General features: G+C 42.9%; 31 non-coding genes across 31 annotated transcripts; all 31 read left to right on the top strand.

Annotated features, from left to right (window-relative positions):
- Positions 1–54: 54 nt before the first annotated feature.
- Positions 55–128, top strand: TRNAI-AAU (transfer RNA isoleucine (anticodon AAU)). Its single transcript has one exon. It is a non-coding gene; the product is annotated as a tRNA-Ile (tRNA).
- Positions 129–685: 557 nt separating this feature from the next.
- TRNAI-AAU (transfer RNA isoleucine (anticodon AAU)) lies at positions 686–759 on the top strand. Its single transcript has one exon. It is a non-coding gene; the product is annotated as a tRNA-Ile (tRNA).
- Positions 760–894: 135 nt separating this feature from the next.
- On the top strand, positions 895–968 carry TRNAI-AAU (transfer RNA isoleucine (anticodon AAU)). The gene has a single exon. It is a non-coding gene; the product is annotated as a tRNA-Ile (tRNA).
- Positions 969–2,145: 1,177 nt separating this feature from the next.
- Positions 2,146–2,219, top strand: TRNAI-AAU (transfer RNA isoleucine (anticodon AAU)). Its single transcript has one exon. It is a non-coding gene; the product is annotated as a tRNA-Ile (tRNA).
- A 766-nt stretch (positions 2,220–2,985) lies between these two features.
- Positions 2,986–3,059, top strand: TRNAI-AAU (transfer RNA isoleucine (anticodon AAU)). The gene has a single exon. It is a non-coding gene; the product is annotated as a tRNA-Ile (tRNA).
- A 138-nt stretch (positions 3,060–3,197) lies between these two features.
- Positions 3,198–3,271, top strand: TRNAI-AAU (transfer RNA isoleucine (anticodon AAU)). Its single transcript has one exon. It is a non-coding gene; the product is annotated as a tRNA-Ile (tRNA).
- Positions 3,272–3,828: 557 nt separating this feature from the next.
- Positions 3,829–3,902, top strand: TRNAI-AAU (transfer RNA isoleucine (anticodon AAU)). Its single transcript has one exon. It is a non-coding gene; the product is annotated as a tRNA-Ile (tRNA).
- Positions 3,903–4,037: 135 nt separating this feature from the next.
- On the top strand, positions 4,038–4,111 carry TRNAI-AAU (transfer RNA isoleucine (anticodon AAU)). Its single transcript has one exon. It is a non-coding gene; the product is annotated as a tRNA-Ile (tRNA).
- Positions 4,112–4,457: 346 nt separating this feature from the next.
- On the top strand, positions 4,458–4,531 carry TRNAI-AAU (transfer RNA isoleucine (anticodon AAU)). The gene has a single exon. It is a non-coding gene; the product is annotated as a tRNA-Ile (tRNA).
- Positions 4,532–5,728: 1,197 nt separating this feature from the next.
- TRNAI-AAU (transfer RNA isoleucine (anticodon AAU)) lies at positions 5,729–5,802 on the top strand. The gene has a single exon. It is a non-coding gene; the product is annotated as a tRNA-Ile (tRNA).
- A 136-nt stretch (positions 5,803–5,938) lies between these two features.
- Positions 5,939–6,012, top strand: TRNAI-AAU (transfer RNA isoleucine (anticodon AAU)). The gene has a single exon. It is a non-coding gene; the product is annotated as a tRNA-Ile (tRNA).
- Positions 6,013–6,342: 330 nt separating this feature from the next.
- On the top strand, positions 6,343–6,416 carry TRNAI-AAU (transfer RNA isoleucine (anticodon AAU)). The gene has a single exon. It is a non-coding gene; the product is annotated as a tRNA-Ile (tRNA).
- Positions 6,417–6,762: 346 nt separating this feature from the next.
- TRNAI-AAU (transfer RNA isoleucine (anticodon AAU)) lies at positions 6,763–6,836 on the top strand. Its single transcript has one exon. It is a non-coding gene; the product is annotated as a tRNA-Ile (tRNA).
- A 135-nt stretch (positions 6,837–6,971) lies between these two features.
- On the top strand, positions 6,972–7,045 carry TRNAI-AAU (transfer RNA isoleucine (anticodon AAU)). Its single transcript has one exon. It is a non-coding gene; the product is annotated as a tRNA-Ile (tRNA).
- Positions 7,046–7,375: 330 nt separating this feature from the next.
- Positions 7,376–7,449, top strand: TRNAI-AAU (transfer RNA isoleucine (anticodon AAU)). The gene has a single exon. It is a non-coding gene; the product is annotated as a tRNA-Ile (tRNA).
- A 767-nt stretch (positions 7,450–8,216) lies between these two features.
- TRNAI-AAU (transfer RNA isoleucine (anticodon AAU)) lies at positions 8,217–8,290 on the top strand. Its single transcript has one exon. It is a non-coding gene; the product is annotated as a tRNA-Ile (tRNA).
- Positions 8,291–9,270: 980 nt separating this feature from the next.
- On the top strand, positions 9,271–9,344 carry TRNAI-AAU (transfer RNA isoleucine (anticodon AAU)). The gene has a single exon. It is a non-coding gene; the product is annotated as a tRNA-Ile (tRNA).
- A 770-nt stretch (positions 9,345–10,114) lies between these two features.
- On the top strand, positions 10,115–10,188 carry TRNAI-AAU (transfer RNA isoleucine (anticodon AAU)). The gene has a single exon. It is a non-coding gene; the product is annotated as a tRNA-Ile (tRNA).
- A 562-nt stretch (positions 10,189–10,750) lies between these two features.
- Positions 10,751–10,824, top strand: TRNAI-AAU (transfer RNA isoleucine (anticodon AAU)). The gene has a single exon. It is a non-coding gene; the product is annotated as a tRNA-Ile (tRNA).
- Positions 10,825–11,173: 349 nt separating this feature from the next.
- On the top strand, positions 11,174–11,247 carry TRNAI-AAU (transfer RNA isoleucine (anticodon AAU)). The gene has a single exon. It is a non-coding gene; the product is annotated as a tRNA-Ile (tRNA).
- Positions 11,248–11,387: 140 nt separating this feature from the next.
- On the top strand, positions 11,388–11,461 carry TRNAI-AAU (transfer RNA isoleucine (anticodon AAU)). The gene has a single exon. It is a non-coding gene; the product is annotated as a tRNA-Ile (tRNA).
- A 1,170-nt stretch (positions 11,462–12,631) lies between these two features.
- TRNAI-AAU (transfer RNA isoleucine (anticodon AAU)) lies at positions 12,632–12,705 on the top strand. Its single transcript has one exon. It is a non-coding gene; the product is annotated as a tRNA-Ile (tRNA).
- A 135-nt stretch (positions 12,706–12,840) lies between these two features.
- Positions 12,841–12,914, top strand: TRNAI-AAU (transfer RNA isoleucine (anticodon AAU)). The gene has a single exon. It is a non-coding gene; the product is annotated as a tRNA-Ile (tRNA).
- A 346-nt stretch (positions 12,915–13,260) lies between these two features.
- On the top strand, positions 13,261–13,334 carry TRNAI-AAU (transfer RNA isoleucine (anticodon AAU)). Its single transcript has one exon. It is a non-coding gene; the product is annotated as a tRNA-Ile (tRNA).
- Positions 13,335–13,469: 135 nt separating this feature from the next.
- Positions 13,470–13,543, top strand: TRNAI-AAU (transfer RNA isoleucine (anticodon AAU)). The gene has a single exon. It is a non-coding gene; the product is annotated as a tRNA-Ile (tRNA).
- Positions 13,544–14,100: 557 nt separating this feature from the next.
- On the top strand, positions 14,101–14,174 carry TRNAI-AAU (transfer RNA isoleucine (anticodon AAU)). Its single transcript has one exon. It is a non-coding gene; the product is annotated as a tRNA-Ile (tRNA).
- Positions 14,175–14,310: 136 nt separating this feature from the next.
- TRNAI-AAU (transfer RNA isoleucine (anticodon AAU)) lies at positions 14,311–14,384 on the top strand. Its single transcript has one exon. It is a non-coding gene; the product is annotated as a tRNA-Ile (tRNA).
- Positions 14,385–14,519: 135 nt separating this feature from the next.
- TRNAI-AAU (transfer RNA isoleucine (anticodon AAU)) lies at positions 14,520–14,593 on the top strand. The gene has a single exon. It is a non-coding gene; the product is annotated as a tRNA-Ile (tRNA).
- A 557-nt stretch (positions 14,594–15,150) lies between these two features.
- Positions 15,151–15,224, top strand: TRNAI-AAU (transfer RNA isoleucine (anticodon AAU)). The gene has a single exon. It is a non-coding gene; the product is annotated as a tRNA-Ile (tRNA).
- A 976-nt stretch (positions 15,225–16,200) lies between these two features.
- On the top strand, positions 16,201–16,274 carry TRNAI-AAU (transfer RNA isoleucine (anticodon AAU)). Its single transcript has one exon. It is a non-coding gene; the product is annotated as a tRNA-Ile (tRNA).
- Positions 16,275–16,410: 136 nt separating this feature from the next.
- On the top strand, positions 16,411–16,484 carry TRNAI-AAU (transfer RNA isoleucine (anticodon AAU)). Its single transcript has one exon. It is a non-coding gene; the product is annotated as a tRNA-Ile (tRNA).
- The last annotated feature ends 34 nt before the right edge of the window (positions 16,485–16,518 follow it).

Below are 16,518 nucleotides of genomic sequence, written 5' to 3'. Positions count from 1 at the left end.
GGGGAACAACATACAACCATTCTTTTCTTCAAAATTATAGGCTGTTTGAACCACGGCCCGTTAGCTCAGTCGGTTAGAGCGTCGTGCTAATAACGCGAAGGTCGTGGGTTCGATACCCCCACGGGCCATGCCTTTTATAATTACTCTGAAATTACTGCCTCCCTGATTACCCAATATCGTTTTTTTTTAATAGGCTAAGGAACCAGCAATGTAGGGAAACATGCAACCATTCTTTTCTTCAAAAATATATGCTACTTGAACCACGGCCCGTTAGGTCAGTCGGTTAGAGCGTCGTGCTAATAACGCGAAGGTCGTGGGTTCGATACCCCCACGTGCCATGCTTTTTATAATTACTCAGAAATTACTGCCTCCCTGATTACCCAATATCGTTTTTTTTTAATAGGCTAAGGAACCAGCAATGTAGGGAGACATACAACCATTCTTTTCTTCAAAATTATAGGCAACTTTAACCGCGGCACGTTAGCTCAGTAGGTTAGAGCGTCGTGCTAATAACGCGAAGGTCGTGGGTTCGATACCCCCACGGGCCATGCTTTTTATAATTACTCTGAAATTACTGCCTCCCTGATTACCCAATATCGTTTTTGTTTTCATAGGCTAAGGAACCATCAATGTAGGGAAACATACAACCATTCTTTTTTTCAAAGATATAGGCTATTTGAACCACGGCCCGTTAGCTCAGTCGGTTAGAGCGTCGTGCTAATAACGCGAAGGTCGTGGGTTCGATACCCCCACGGGCCATGCCTTTTATAATTACTCTGAAATTACTGCCTCCCTGATTACCCAATATCGTTTTTTTTAATAGGCTAAGGAACCAGCAATATAGGGAAACATACAACCATTCTTTTCTTCAAAATTATAGGCAACTTGAACCGCGGCCCGTTAGCTCAGTCGGTTAGAGCGTCGTGCTAATAACGCGAAGGTCGTGGGTTCGATACCCCCACGGGCCATGCCTTTTATAATTACTCTGAAATTACTGCCTCCCTGATTACCCAATATCGTTTTTTTTTAATAGGCTAAGGAACAAGCAATATAGGGAAACATGCAACCATTCTTTTCTTCAAAAATATATGCTACTTGAACCACGGCCCGTTAGGTCAGTCGGTTAGAGCGTCGTGCTAATAACGCGAAGGTCGTGGGTTCGATACCCCCACGGGCCATGCTTTTTTAATTACTCTGAAATTACTGCCTCCCTGATTACCCAATATCGTTTTTTTTTAATCGGCTGAGGAACCAGCAATGTAGGGGAACAACATACAACCATTCTTTTCTTCAAAATTATAGGCTACTTGAACCACGGCCCGTTAGCTCAGTCGGTTAGAGCGTCGTGCTAATAACGCAAAGGTCGTGGGTTCGACACCCTCACGGGCCATGCCTTTTATAATTACACTGAAATTACTGCCTCCCTGATTACCCAATATCGTTTTTGTTTTCATAGGATAAGGAACCAACAATGTAGGGAAACATACAACCATTCTTTTTTTCAAAAATATAGGCTACTTGAACCACGGCCCGTTAGCTCAGTCGGTTAGAGCGTCGTGCTAATAACGCGAAGGTCGTGAGTTCGATACCCCCACGGGCCATGCCTTTTATAATTACTCTGAAATTACTGCCTCCCTGATTACCCAATATCGTTTTTTTTCTAATCGGCTAAGGAACTGGGAATGTAGTGGAACAACATACAACCATTCTCTTCTTCAAAAATATAGGCTACTTGAACCACGGCCCGTTAGCTCAGTCGGTTAGAACGTCGTGCTAATAACGCGGAGGTCGGGGGTTCGATACCCACACGGGCCATGCCTTTTATAATTACTCTGAAATTACTGCCTCCCTGATTACCCAATATCGTTTTTTTTTAATAGGTTAAGGAACCAGCAATGTAGGGAAACATACAACCATTCTTTTTTTCAAAAATATAGGCTACTTGAACCACGGCCCGTTAGCTCAGTCGGTTAGAGCGTCCTGGGTTCGATACCCCCACGGATTATGCTTTTTATAATTACTCTGAAATTACTGCCTTCCTGATTACCCAATATCGTTTTTTTTCTAATCGGCTAAGGAACTGGGAATGTAGTGGAACAACATACAACCATTCTTTTCTTCAAAATTATAGACAACTTGAACCGCGGCCCGTTAGCTCAGTCGGTTAGAGCGTCGTGCTAATAACGCGAAGGTCGTGGGTTCGATACCCCCACGGGCCGTGCTTTTTATAATTACTCTGAAATTACTGCCTCCCTGATTACCAAATATCGTTTTTTTTAATAGGCTAAGGAACCAGCAATGTAGGGAAACATACAACCATTATTTTCTTCAAAATTATAGGCATATTGAACCATGGCCCGTTAGCTCAGTAGGCTAGAGCGTCGTGCTAATAACGCGAAGTTCGTGGGTTCGATACCCCCACGGGCCATGCTTTTTATAATTACTCTCAAATTACTGCCTCTCTGATTACCCAATATCGTTTTTTTTTTTAATATGCTAAGGAACCAGCAATATAGGGAAACATACAACCATTATTTTCTTCAAAATTATAGGCAACTTGAACCACGGCCCGTTAGCTCAGTAGGTTAGAGCGTCGTGCTAATAACGCGAAGGTCGTGGGTTCGGTACTCCCACGGGCCATGCTTTTTTTAATTACTCTGAAATTACTGCCTCCCTGATTACCCAATATCGTTTTTTTTAATAGGCTAAGGAACCAGCAATATAGGGAAACATACAACCATTATTTACTTCAAAATTATAGGCTATTTGAACCACGGCCCGTTAGCTCCGTCAGTTAGAACGTCGTGCTAATAACGCGAAGGTCGTGGGTTCGATACCCACACGGGCCATGCCTTTTATAATTACTCTGAAATTACTGCCTCCCTGATTACCCAATATCGTTTTTTTTTAATAGGTTAAGGAACCAGCAATGTAGGGAAACATACAACCATTCTTTTTTTCAAAAATATAGGCTACTTGAACCACGGCCCGTTAGCTCAGTTGGTTAGAGCGTCGTGCTAATAACGCGAAGGTCGTGGGTTCGATACCCCCACGGGCCATGCTTTTTTAATTACTCTGAAATTTCTGCCTCACTGATTACCCAATATCGTTTTTTTTTAATCGGCTGAGGAACCAGCAATGTAGGGGAACAACATACAACCATTCTTTTCTTCAAAATTATAGGCTGTTTGAACCACGGCCCGTTAGCTCAGTCGGTTAGAGCGTCGTGCTAATAACGCGAAGGTCGTGGGTTCGATACCCCCACGGGCCATGCCTTTTATAATTACTCTGAAATTACTGCCTCCCTGATTACCCAATATCGTTTTTTTTTAATAGGCTAAGGAACCAGCAATGTAGGGAAACATGCAACCATTCTTTTCTTCAAAAATATATGCTACTTGAACCACGGCCCGTTAGGTCAGTCGGTTAGAGCGTCGTGCTAATAACGCGAAGGTCGTGGGTTCGATACCCCCACGTGCCATGCTTTTTATAATTACTCAGAAATTACTGCCTCCCTGATTACCCAATATCGTTTTTTTTTAATAGGCTAAGGAACCAGCAATGTAGGGAGACATACAACCATTCTTTTCTTCAAAATTATAGGCAACTTTAACCGCGGCACGTTAGCTCAGTAGGTTAGAGCGTCGTGCTAATAACGCGAAGGTCGTGGGTTCGATACCCCCACGGGCCATGCTTTTTATAATTACTCTGAAATTACTGCCTCCCTGATTACCCAATATCGTTTTTGTTTTCATAGGCTAAGGAACCATCAATGTAGGGAAACATACAACCATTCTTTTTTTCAAAGATATAGGCTATTTGAACCACGGCCCGTTAGCTCAGTCGGTTAGAGCGTCGTGCTAATAACGCGAAGGTCGTGGGTTCGATACCCCCACGGGCCATGCCTTTTATAATTACTCTGAAATTACTGCCTCCCTGATTACCCAATATCGTTTTTTTTAATAGGCTAAGGAACCAGCAATATAGGGAAACATACAACCATTCTTTTCTTCAAAATTATAGGCAACTTGAACCGCGGCCCGTTAGCTCAGTCGGTTAGAGCGTCGTGCTAATAACGCGAAGGTCGTGGGTTCGATACCCCCACGGGCCATGCCTTTTATAATTACTCTGAAATTACTGCCTCCCTGATTACCCAATATCGTTTTTTTTTAATAGGCTAAGGAACAAGCAATATAGGGAAACATGCAACCATTCTTTTCTTCAAAAATATATGCTACTTGAACCACGGCCCGTTAGGTCAGTCGGTTAGAGCGTCGTGCTAATAACGCGAAGGTCGTGGGTTCGATACCCCCACGGGCCATGCCTTTTATAATTACTCTGAAATTACTGCCTCCCTGATTACCCAATATCGTTTTTTTTTAATAGGCTAAGGAACCAGCAATATAGGGAAACATACAACCATTCTTTTCTTCAAAATTATAGGCAACTTGAACCGCGGCCCGTTAGCTCAGTCGGTTAGAGCGTCGTGCTAATAACGCGAAGGTCGTGGGTTCGATACCCCCACGGGCCATGCTTTTTATAATTACTCTGAAATTACTGCCTCCCTGATTACCCAATATCGTTTTTTTTTTAATAGGCTAAGCAACCAGCAATATAGGGAAACATACAACCATTATTTTCTTCAAAGTTATAGGCAACTTGAACCATGGCCCGTTAGCTCAGTAGGCTAGAGCGTCGTGCTAATAACACGAAGGTCGTGGGTTCGATACCCCCGCGGGCCATGCTTTTTATAATTACTCTGAAATTACTGCCTCTCTGATTACCCAATATCGTTTTTTTTTTTAATATGCTGAGGAACCAGCAATATAGGGAGACATACAACCATTATTTTCTTCAAAATTATAGGCAACTTGAACCACGGCCCGCTAGCTCAGTAGGTTAGAGCGTCGTGCTAATAACGCGAAGGTCGTGGGTTCGATACCCCCACGGGCCATGCTTTTTTTAATTACTCTGAAATTACTACCTCCCTCATTACCCAATATCGTTTTTTTTAATCGGCTGAGGAACCAGCAATGTAGGGGAACAACATACAACCATTCTTTTCTTCAAATATATAGGCAACTTGAACCGCGGCCCGTTAGCTCAGTCGTTTAGAACGTCGTGCTAATAACGCGAAGTACGTGGGTTCGATACCCACACGGGCCATGCGTTTCATAATTACTCTGAAGTTACTGCCTCCCTGATTACCCAATATCGTTTTTTTTTAATCGGCTAAGAAACTGGAAATGTAGGGGAACAACATACAACCATTCTTTTCTTCAAAAATATAGGCGTTCTGAATCACGGCCCGTTAGCTCAGTTGGTTAGAGCGTCGTGCTAATAACGCGAAGGTCGTGGGTTCGATATCCCCACGGGCCATGCCTTTCATAATTACTCTGAAATTACTGCCTCCCTGATTACCCAATATCGTTTTTTTTTTAATAGGCTAAGGAACCAGCAATGTAGGGAAACATGCAACCATTCTTTTCTTCAAAAATATAGGCTATTTGAACCACGGCCCGTTAGCTCAGTCAGTTAGAACGTCGTGCTAATAACGCGAAGGTCGTGGGTTCGATACCCACACGGGCCATGCATTTCATAATTACTCTGAAGTTAGTACCTCCCTGATTACCCAATCTCGTTTTATTTAATCGGCTAAGAAACTGGAAATGTAGGGGAACAACATACAACCATTCTTTTCTTCAAAATTATAGGCTACTTGAACCACGGCCCGTTAGCTCAGTCGGTTAGAGCGTCGTGCTAATAACGCGAAGGTCGTGGGTTCGATACCCCCACGGGCCATGCCTTTTATAATTACTCTGAAATTACTGCCTCCCTGATTACCCAATATCGTTTTTTTTTAATAGGTTAAGGAACCAGCAATGTAGGGAAACATGCAACCATTCTCTTCTTCAAAAATATAGGCTACTTGAACCACGGCCCGTTAGCTCAGTCGGTTAGAACGTCGTGCTAATAACGCGAAGGTCGTGGGTTCGATACCCACACGGGCCATGCCTTTTATAATTACTCTGAAATTACTGCCTCCCTGATTACCCAATATCGTTTTTTTTTAATAGGTTAAGGAACCAGCAATGTAGGGAAACATACAACCATTCTTTTTTTCAAAAATATAGGCTACTTGAACCACGGCCCGTTAGCTCAGTCGGTTAGAGCGTCCTGGGTTCGATACCCCCACGGATTATGCTTTTTATAATTACTCTGAAATTACTGCCTTCCTGATTACCCAATATCGTTTTTTTTCTAATCGGCTAAGGAACTGGGAATGTAGTGGAACAACATACAACCATTCTTTTCTTCAAAATTATAGACAACTTGAACCGCGGCCCGTTAGCTCAGTCGGTTAGAGCGTCGTGCTAATAACGCGAAGGTCGTGGGTTCGATACCCCCACGGGCCGTGCTTTTTATAATTACTCTGAAATTACTGCCTCCCTGATTACCCAATATCGTTTTTTTTTAATAGGCTAAGGAACCAGCAATGTAGGGAAACATGCAACCATTCTTTTCTTCAAAAATATAGGCTATTTGAACCACGGCCCGTTAGCTCAGTCAGTTAGAACGTCGTGCTAATAACGCGAAGGTCGTGGGTTCGATACCCACACGGGCCATGCATTTCATAATTACTCTGAAATTACTGCCTCCCTGATTACCCAATATCGTTTTTTTTTAATAGGCTAAGGAACCAGCAATGTAGGGAAACATGCAACCATTCTTTTCTTCAAAATTATAGGCTACTTGAACCACGGCCCGTTAGCTCAGTCGGTTAGAGCGTCGTGCTAATAACGCGAAGGTCGTGGGTTCGATACCCCCACGGGCCATGCCTTTTATAATTACTCTGAAATTACTGCCTCCCTGATTACCCAATATCGTTTTTTTTAATAGGTTAAGGAACCAGCAATGTAGGGAAACATGCAACCATTCTCTTCTTCAAAAATATAGGCTACTTGAACCACGGCCCGTTAGCTCAGTCGGTTAGAACGTCGTGCTAATAACGCGAAAGTCGTGGGTTCGATACCCACACGGGCCATGCCTTTTATAATTACTCTGAAATTACTGCCTCCCTGATTACCCAATATCGTTTTTTTTTAATAGGTTAAGGAACCAGCAATGTAGGGAAACATACAACCATTCTTTTTTTCAAAAATATAGGCTACTTGAACCACGGCCCGTTAGCTCAGTCGGTTAGAGCGTCCTGGGTTCGATACCCCCACGGATTATGCTTTTCATAATTACTCTGAAATTACTGCCTTCCTGATTACCCAATATCGTTTTTTTTCTAATCGGCTAAGGAACTGGGAATGTAGTGGAACAACATACAACCATTCTTTTCTTCAAAATTATAGACAACTTGAACCGCGGCCCGTTAGCTCAGTCGGTTAGAGCGTCGTGCTAATAACGCGAAGGTCGTGGGTTCGATACCCCCACGGGCCGTGCTTTTTATAATTACTCTGAAATTACTGCCTCCCTGATTACCAAATATCGTTTTTTTTTAATAGGCTAAGGAACCAGCAATGTAGGGAAACATACAACCATTATTTTCTTCAAAATTATAGGCAAATTGAACCATGGCCCGTTAGCTCAGTAGGCTAGAGCGTCGTGCTAATAACGCGAAGGTCGTGGGTTCGATACCCCCACGGGCCATGCTTTTTATAATTACTCTCAAATTACTGCCTCTCTGATTACCCAATATCGTTTTTTTTTTTAATATGCTAAGGAACCAGCAATATAGGGAAACATACACCCATTATTTTCTTCAAAATTATAGGCAACTTGAACCACGGCCCGTTAGCTCAGTAGGTTAGAGCGTCGTGCTAATAACGCGAAGGTCGTGGGTTCGGTACTCCCACGGGCCATGCTTTTTTTAATTACTCTGAAATTACTGCCTCCCTGATTACCCAATATCGTTTTTTTTAATAGGCTAAGGAACCAGCAATATAGGGAAACATACAACCATTATTTACTTCAAAATTATAGGCTATTTGAACCACGGCCCGTTAGCTCCTTCAGTTAGAACGTCGTGCTAATAACGCGAAGGTCGTGGGTTCGATACCCACACGGGCCATGCCTTTTATAATTATTCTGAAATTACTGCCTCCGTGATTACCCAATATCGTTTTTTTTTAATAGGTTAAGGAACCAGCAATGTAGGGAAACATACAACCATTCTTTTTTTCAAAAATATAGGCTACTTGAACCACGGCCCGTTAGCTCAGTCGGTTAGAGCGTCGTGCTAATAACGCGAAGGTCGTGGGTTCGATACCCCCACGGGCCATGCTTTTTTAATTACTCTGAAATTACTGCCTCACTGATTACCCAATATCGTTTTTTTTTAATCGGCTGAGGAACCAGCAATGTAGGGGAACAACATACAACCATTCTTTTCTTCCAAATTATAGGCTATTTGAACCACGGCCCGTTAGCTCAGTCGGTTAGAGCGTCGTGCTAATAACGCGAAGGTCGTGGGTTCGGTACCCCCACGGGCCATGCCTTTTATAATTACTCTGAAATTACTGCCTCCCTGATTACCCAATATCGTTTTTTTTTAATAGGCTAAGGAACCAGCAATGTAGGGAAACATGCAACCATTCTTTTCTTCAAAAATATATGCTACTTGAACCACGGCCCGTTAGGTCAGTCGGTTAGAGCGTCGTGCTAATAACGCGAAGGTCGTGGGTTCGATACCCCCACGTGCCATGCTTTTTATAATTACTCAGAAATTACTGCCTCCCTGATTACCCAATATCGTTTTTTTTTAATAGGCTAAGGAACCAGCAATGTAGGGAAACATACAACCATTCTTTTCTTCAAAATTATAGGCAACTTTAACCGCGGCACGTTAGCTCAGTAGGTTAGAGCGTCGTGCTAATAACGCGAAGGTCGTGGGTTCGATACCCCCACGGGCCATGCTTTTTTAATTACTCTGAAATTACTGCCTCACTGATTACCCAATATCGTTTTTTTTTAATCGGCTGAGGAACCAGCAATGTAGGGGAACAACATACAACCATTCTTTTCTTCCAAATTATAGGCTATTTGAACCACGGCCCGTTAGCTCAGTCGGTTAGAGCGTCGTGCTAATAACGCGAAGGTCGTGGGTTCGGTACCCCCACGGGCCATGCCTTTTATAATTACTCTGAAATTACTGCCTCCCTGATTACCCAATATCGTTTTTTTTTAATAGGCTAAGGAACCAGCAATATAGGGAAACATACAACCATTCTTTTCTTCAAAATTATAGGCAACTTGAACCGCGGCCCGTTAGCTCAGTCGGTTAGAGCGTCGTGCTAATAACGCGAAGGTCGTGGGTTCGATACCCCCACGGGCCATGCCTTTTATAATTACTCTGAAATTACTGCCTCCCTGATTACCCAATATCGTTTTTTTTTAATAGGCTAAGGATCCAGCAATATAGGGAAACATGCAACCATTCTTTTCTTCAAAAATATATGCTACTTGAACCACGGCCCGTTAGGTCAGTCGGTTAGAGCGTCGTGCTAATAACGCGAAGGTCGTGGGTTCGATACCCCCACGGGCCATGCTTTTTATAATTACTCTGAAATTACTGCCTCCCTGATTACCCAATATCGTTTTTGTTTTCATAGGCTAAGGAACCATCAATGTAGGGAAACATACAACCATTCTTTTTTTCAAAAATATAGGCTATTTGAACCACGGCCCGTTAGCTCAGTCGGTTAGATCGTCGTGCTAATAACGCGAAGGTCGTGGGTTCGATACCCCCACGGGCCATGCCTTTTATAATTACTCTGAAATTACTGCCTCCCTGATTACCCAATATTGTTTTTTTTTTAATAGGCTAAGGAACCAGCAATATAGGGAAACATACAACCATTCTTTTCTTCAAAATTATAGGCAACTTGAACCGCGGCCCGTTAGCTCAGTCGGTTAGAGCGTCGTGCTAATAACACGAAGGTCGTGGGTTCGATACCCCCGCGGGCCATGCTTTTTATAATTACTCTGAAATTACTGCCTCTCTGATTACCCAATATCGTTTTTTTTTTTAATATGCTGAGGAACCAGCAATATAGGGAGACATACAACCATTATTTTCTTCAAAATTATAGGCAACTTGAACCACGGCCCGCTAGCTCAGTAGGTTAGAGCGTCGTGCTAATAACGCGAAGGTCGTGGGTTCGATACCCACACGGGCCATGCGTTTCATAATTACTCTGAAGTTACTGCCTCCCTGATTACCCAATATAGTTTTTTTTTAATCGGCTAAGAAACTGGAAATGTAGGGGAACAACATACAACCATTCTTTTCTTCAAAAATATAGGCGTTCTGAATCACGGCCCGTTAGCTCAGTTGGTTAGAGCGTCGTGCTAATAACGCGAAGGTCGTGGGTTCGATATCCCCACGGGCCATGCCTTTCATAATTACTCTGAAATTACTGCCTCCCTGATTACCCAATATCGTTTTTTTTTTAATAGGCTAAGGAACCAGCAATGTAGGGAAACATGCAACCATTCTTTTCTTCAAAAATATAGGCTATTTGAACCACGGCCCGTTAGCTCAGTCAGTTAGAACGACGTGTTAATAACGCTAAGGTCGTGGGTTCGATACCCACACGGGCCATGCATTTCATAATTACTCTGAAGTTAGTACCTCCCTGATTACCCAATCTCGTTTTTTTTAATCGGCTAAGAAACTGGAAATGTAGGGGAACAACATACAACCATTCTTTTCTTCAAAAATATAGGCGTTCTGAATCACGGCCCGTTAGCTCAGTTGGTTAGAGCGTCGTGCTAATAACGCGAAGGTCGTGGGTTCGATACCCCCACGGGCCATGCTTTTTTAATTACTCTGAAATTACTGCCTCCCTGATTACCCAATATCGTTTTTTTTTAATCGGCTGAGGAACCAGCAATGTAGGGGAACAACATACAACCATTCTTTTCTTGAAAATTATAGGCTACTTGAACCACGGCCCGTTATCTCAGTCGGTTAGAGCGTCGTGCTAATAACGCAAAGGTCGTGGGTTCGACACCCTCACGGGCCATGCCTTTTATAATTACACTGAAATTACTGCCTCCCTGATTACCCAATATCGTTTTTGTTTTCATAGGATAAGGAACCAACAATGTAGGGAAACATACAACCATTCTTTTTTTCAAAAATATAGGCTACTTGAACCACGGCCCGTTAGCTCAGTCGGTTAGAGCGTCGTGCTAATAACGCGAATGTCGTGGGTTCGATACCCCCACGGGCCATGCCTTTTATAATTACTCTGAAATTACTGCCTCCCTGATTACCCAATATCGTTTTTTTTCTAATCGGCTAAGGAACTGGGAATGTAGTGGAACAACATACAACCATTCTCTTCTTCAAAAATATAGGCTACTTGAACCACGGCCCGTTAGCTCAGTCGGTTAGAACGTCGTGCTAATAACGCGGAGGTCGTGGGTTCGATACCCACACGGGCCATGCCTTTTATAATTACTCTGAAATTACTGCCTCCCTGATTACCCAATATCGTTTTTTTTTAATAGGTTAAGGAACCAGCAATGTAGGGAAACATACAACCATTCTTTTTTTCAAAAATATAGGCTACTTGAACCACGGCCCGTTAGCTCAGTCGGTTAGAGCGTCCTGGGTTCGATACCCCCACGGATTATGCTTTTTATAATTACTCTGAAATTACTGCCTTCCTGATTACCCAATATCGTTTTTTTTCTAATCGGCTAAGGAACTGGGAATGTAGTGGAACAACATACAACCATTCTTTTCTTCAAAATTATAGACAACTTGAACCGCGGCCCGTTAGCTCAGTCGGTTAGAGCGTCGTGCTAATAACGCGAAGGTCGTGGGTTCGATACCCCCACCGGCCGTGCTTTTTATAATTACTCTGAAATTACTACCTCCCTGATTACCAAATATCGTTTTTTTTAATAGGCTAAGGAACCAGCAATGTAGGGAAACATACAACCATTATTTTCTTCAAAATTATAGGCAAATTGAACCATGGCCCGTTAGCTCAGTAGGCTAGAGCGTCGTGCTAATAACGCGAAGGTCGTGGGTTCGATACCCCCACGGGCCATGCTTTTTATAATTACTCTCAAATTACTGCCTCTCTGATTACCCAATATCGTTTTTTTTTTTAATATGCTAAGGAACCAGCAATATAGGGAAACATACAACCATTATTTTCTTCAAAATTATAGGCGACTTGAACCACGGCCCGTTAGCTCAGTAGGTTAGAGCGTCGTGCTAATAACGCGAAGGTCGTGGGTTCGGTACTCCCACGGGCCATGCTTTTTTTAATTACTCTGAAATTACTGCCTCCCTGATTACCCAATATCGTTTTTTTTAATAGGCTAAGGAACCAGCAATATAGGGAAACATACAACCATTATTTACTTCAAAATTATAGGCTATTTGAACCACGGCCCGTTAGCTCCGTCAGTTAGAACGTTGTGCTAATAACGCGAAGGTCGTGGGTTCGATACCCACACGGGCCATGCCTTTTATAATTACTCTGAAATTACTGCCTCCCTGATTACCCAATATCGTTTTTTTTTAATCGGTTAAGGAACCAGCAATGTAGGGAAACATACAACCATTCTTTTTTTCAAAAATATAGGCTACTTGAACCACGGCCCGTTAGCTCAGTCGGTTAGAGCGTCGTGCTAATAACGCGAAGGTCGTGGGTTCGATTCCCCCACGGGCCATGCTTTTTTAATTACTCTGAAATTACTGCCTCACTGATTACCCAATATCGTTTTTTTTTAATCGGCTGAGGAACCAGCAATGTAGGGAAACATACAACCATTCTTTTCTTCAAAATTATAGGCTGTTTGAACCACGGCCCGTTAGCTCAGTCGGTTAGAGCGTCGTGCTAATAACGCGAAGGTCGTGGGTTCGATACCCCCACGGGCCATGCCTTTTATAATTACTCTGAAATTACTGCCTCCCTGATTACCCAATATCGTTTTTTTTTAATAGGCTAAGGAACCAGCAATGTAGGGAAACATGCAACCATTCTTTTCTTCAAAAATATATGCTACTTGAACCACGGCCCGTTAGGTCAGTCGGTTAGAGCGTCGTGCTAATAACGCGAAGGTCGTGGGTTCGATACCCCCACGTGCCATGCTTTTTATAATTACTCTGAAATTACTGCCTCCCTGATTACCCAATATCGTTTTTTTTTAATCGGTTAAGGAACCAGCAATGTAGGGAAACATACAACCATTCTTTTTTTCAAAAATATAGGCTACTTGAACCACGGCCCGTTAGCTCAGTCGGTTAGAGCGTCGTGCTAATAACGCGAAGGTCGTGGGTTCGATTCCCCCACGGGCCATGCTTTTTTAATTACTCTGAAATTACTGCCTCACTGATTACCCAATATCGTTTTTTTTTTATCGGTTAAGGAACCAGCAATGTAGGGAAACATACAACCATTCTTTTCTTCAAAATTATAGGTTGTTTGAACCACGGCCCGTTAGCTCAGTCGGTTAGAGCGTCGTGCTAATAACGCGAAGGTCGTGGGTTCGATACCCCCACGGGCCATGCCTTTTATAATTACTCTGAAATTACTGCCTCCCTGATTACCCAATATCGTTTTTTTTTAATAGGCTAAGGAACCAGCAATGTAGGGAAACATGCAACCATTCTTTTCTTCAAAAATATATGCTACTTGAACCACGGCCCGTTAGGTCAGTCGGTTAGAGCGTCGTGCTAATAACGCGAAGGTCGTGGGTTCGATACCCCCACGTGCCATGCTTTTTATAATTACTCAGAAATTACTGCCTCCCTGATTACCCAATATCGTTTTTTTTTAATAGGCTAAGGAACCAGCAATGTAGGGAAACATACAACCATTCTTTTCTTCAAAATTATAGGCAACTTTAACCGCGGCACGTTAGCTCAGTAGGTTAGAGCGTCGTGCTAATAACGCGAAGGTCGTGGGTTCGATACCCCGACGGGCCATGCTTTTTATAATTACTCTGAAATTACTGCCTCCCTGATTACCCAATATCGTTTTTGTTTTCATAGGCTAAGGAACCATCAATGTAGGGAAACATACAACCATTCTTTTTTTCAAAGATATAGGCTATTTGAACCACGGCCCGTTAGCTCAGTCGGTTAGAGCGTCGTGCTAATAACGCGAAGGTCGTGGGTTCGATACCCACACGGGCCATGCCTTTTATAATTACTCTGAAATTACTGCCTCCCTGATTACCCAATATCGTTTTTTTTTAATCGGTTAAGGAACCAGCAATGTAGGGAAACATACAACCATTCTTTTTTTCAAAAATATAGGCTACTTGAACCACGGCCCGTTAGCTCAGTCGGTTAGAGCGTCGTGCTAATAACGCGAAGGTCGTGGGTTCGATTCCCCCACGGGCCATGCTTTTTTAATTACTCTGAAATTACTGCCTCACTGATTACCCAATATCGTTTTTTTTTAATCGGTTAAGGAACCAGCAATGTAGGGAAACATACAACCATTCTTTTCTTGAAAATTATAGGCTGTTTGAACCACGGCCCGTTAGCTCAGTCGGTTAGAGCGTCGTGCTAATAACGCGAAGGTCGTGGGTTCGATACCCCCACGGGCCATGCCTTTTATAATTACTCTGAAATTACTGCCTCCCTGATTACCCAATATCGTTTTTTTTTAATAGGCTAAGGAACCAGCAATGTAGGGAAACATGCAACCATTCTTTTCTTCAAAAATATATGCTACTTGAACCACGGCCCGTTAGGTCAGTCGGTTAGAGCGTCGTGCTAATAACGCGAAGGTCGTGGGTTCGATACCCCCACGTGCCATGCTTTTTATAATTACTCAGAAATTACTGCCTCCCTGATTACCCAATATCGTTTTTTTTTAATAGGCTAAGGAACCAGCAATGTAGGGAAACATACAACCATTCTTTTCTTCAAAATTATAGGCAACTTTAACCGCGGCACGTTAGCTCAGTAGGTTAGAGCGTCGTGCTAATAACGCGAAGGTCGTGGGTTCGATACCCCCACGGGCCATGCTTTTTATAATTACTCTGAAATTACTGCCTCCCTGATTACCCAATATCGTTTTTGTTTTCATAGGCTAAGGAACCATCAATGTAGGGAAACATACAACCATTCTTTTTTTCAAAGATATAGGCTATTTGAACCACGGCCCGTTAGCTCAGTCGGTTAGAGCGTCGTGCTAATAACGCGAAGGTCGTGGGTTCGATACCCCCACGGGCCATGCCTTTTATAATTACTCTGAAATTACTGCCTCCCTGATTACCCAATATCGTTTTTTTTAATAGGCTAAGGAACCAGCAATATAGGGAAACATACAAATATTCTTTTCTTCAAAATTATAGGCAACTTGAACCGCGGCCCGTTAGCTCAGTCGGTTAGAGCGTCGTGCTAATAACGCGAAGGTCGTGGGTTCGATACCACCACGGGCCATGCCTTTTATAATTACTCTGAAATTACTGCCTCCCTGATTACCCAATATCGTTTTTTTTTAATAGGCTAAGGAACCAGCAATATAGGGAAACATGCAACCATTCTTTTCTTCAAAAATATATGCTACTTGAACCACGGCCCGTTAGGTCAGTCGGTTAGAGCGTCGTGCTAATAACGCGAAGGTCGTGGGTTCGATACCCCCACGGGCCATGCCTTTTATAATTACTCTGAAATTACTGCCTCCCTGATTACCCAATATCGTTTTTTTTTAATAGGCTAAGGAACCAGCAATATAGGGAAACATACAACCATTCTTTTCTTCAAAATTATAGGCAACTTGAACCGCGGCCCGTTAGCTCAGTCGGTTAGAGCGTCGTGCTAATAACGCGAAGGTCGTGTGTTCGATACCCCCACGGGCCATGCTTTTTATAATTACTCTGAAATTACTGCCTCCCTGATTACCCAATATCGTTTTTTTTTAATAGGCTAAGGAACCAGCAATGTAGGGAAACATACAACCATTCTTTTCTTCAAAATTATAGGCAACTTTAACCGCGGCACGTTAGCTCAGTAGGTTAGAGCGTCGTGCTAATAACGCGAAGGTCGTGGGTTCGATACCCCCACGGGCCATGCTTTTTATAATTACTCTGAAATTACTGCCTCCCTGATTACCCAATATCGTTTTTGTTTTCATAGGCTAAGGAACCATCAATGTAGGGAAACATACAACCATTCTTTTTTTCAAAGATATAGGCTATTTGAACCACGGCCCGTTAGCTCAGTCGGTTAGAGCGTCGTGCTAATAACGCGAAGGTCGTGGGTTCGATACCCACACGGGCCATGCCTTTTATAATTACTCTGAAATTACTGCCTCCCTGATTACCCAATATCGTTTTTTTTTAATCGGTTAAGGAACCAGCAATGTAGGGAAACATACAACCATTCTTTTTTTCAAAAATATAGGCTACTTGAACCACGGCCCGTTAGCTCAGTCGGTTAGAGCGTCGTGCTAATAACGCGAAGGTCGTGGGTTCGATTCCCCCACGGGCCATGCTTTTTTAATTACTCTGAAATTACTGCCTCAC

The sequence above is a fragment of the Pholcus phalangioides genome, unplaced genomic scaffold (genome assembly GCF_987345545.1).
Source record: "Pholcus phalangioides strain wild (caught in Gottingen) unplaced genomic scaffold, Ppha-v1.0 ptg000004l_1, whole genome shotgun sequence".
Classification (NCBI taxonomy): Eukaryota; Metazoa; Arthropoda; class Arachnida; order Araneae; family Pholcidae; genus Pholcus; species Pholcus phalangioides.
The sequence above is the reverse complement of the archived record's forward strand: the minus strand, read 5'-3'. Positions and strand labels throughout refer to the sequence as shown.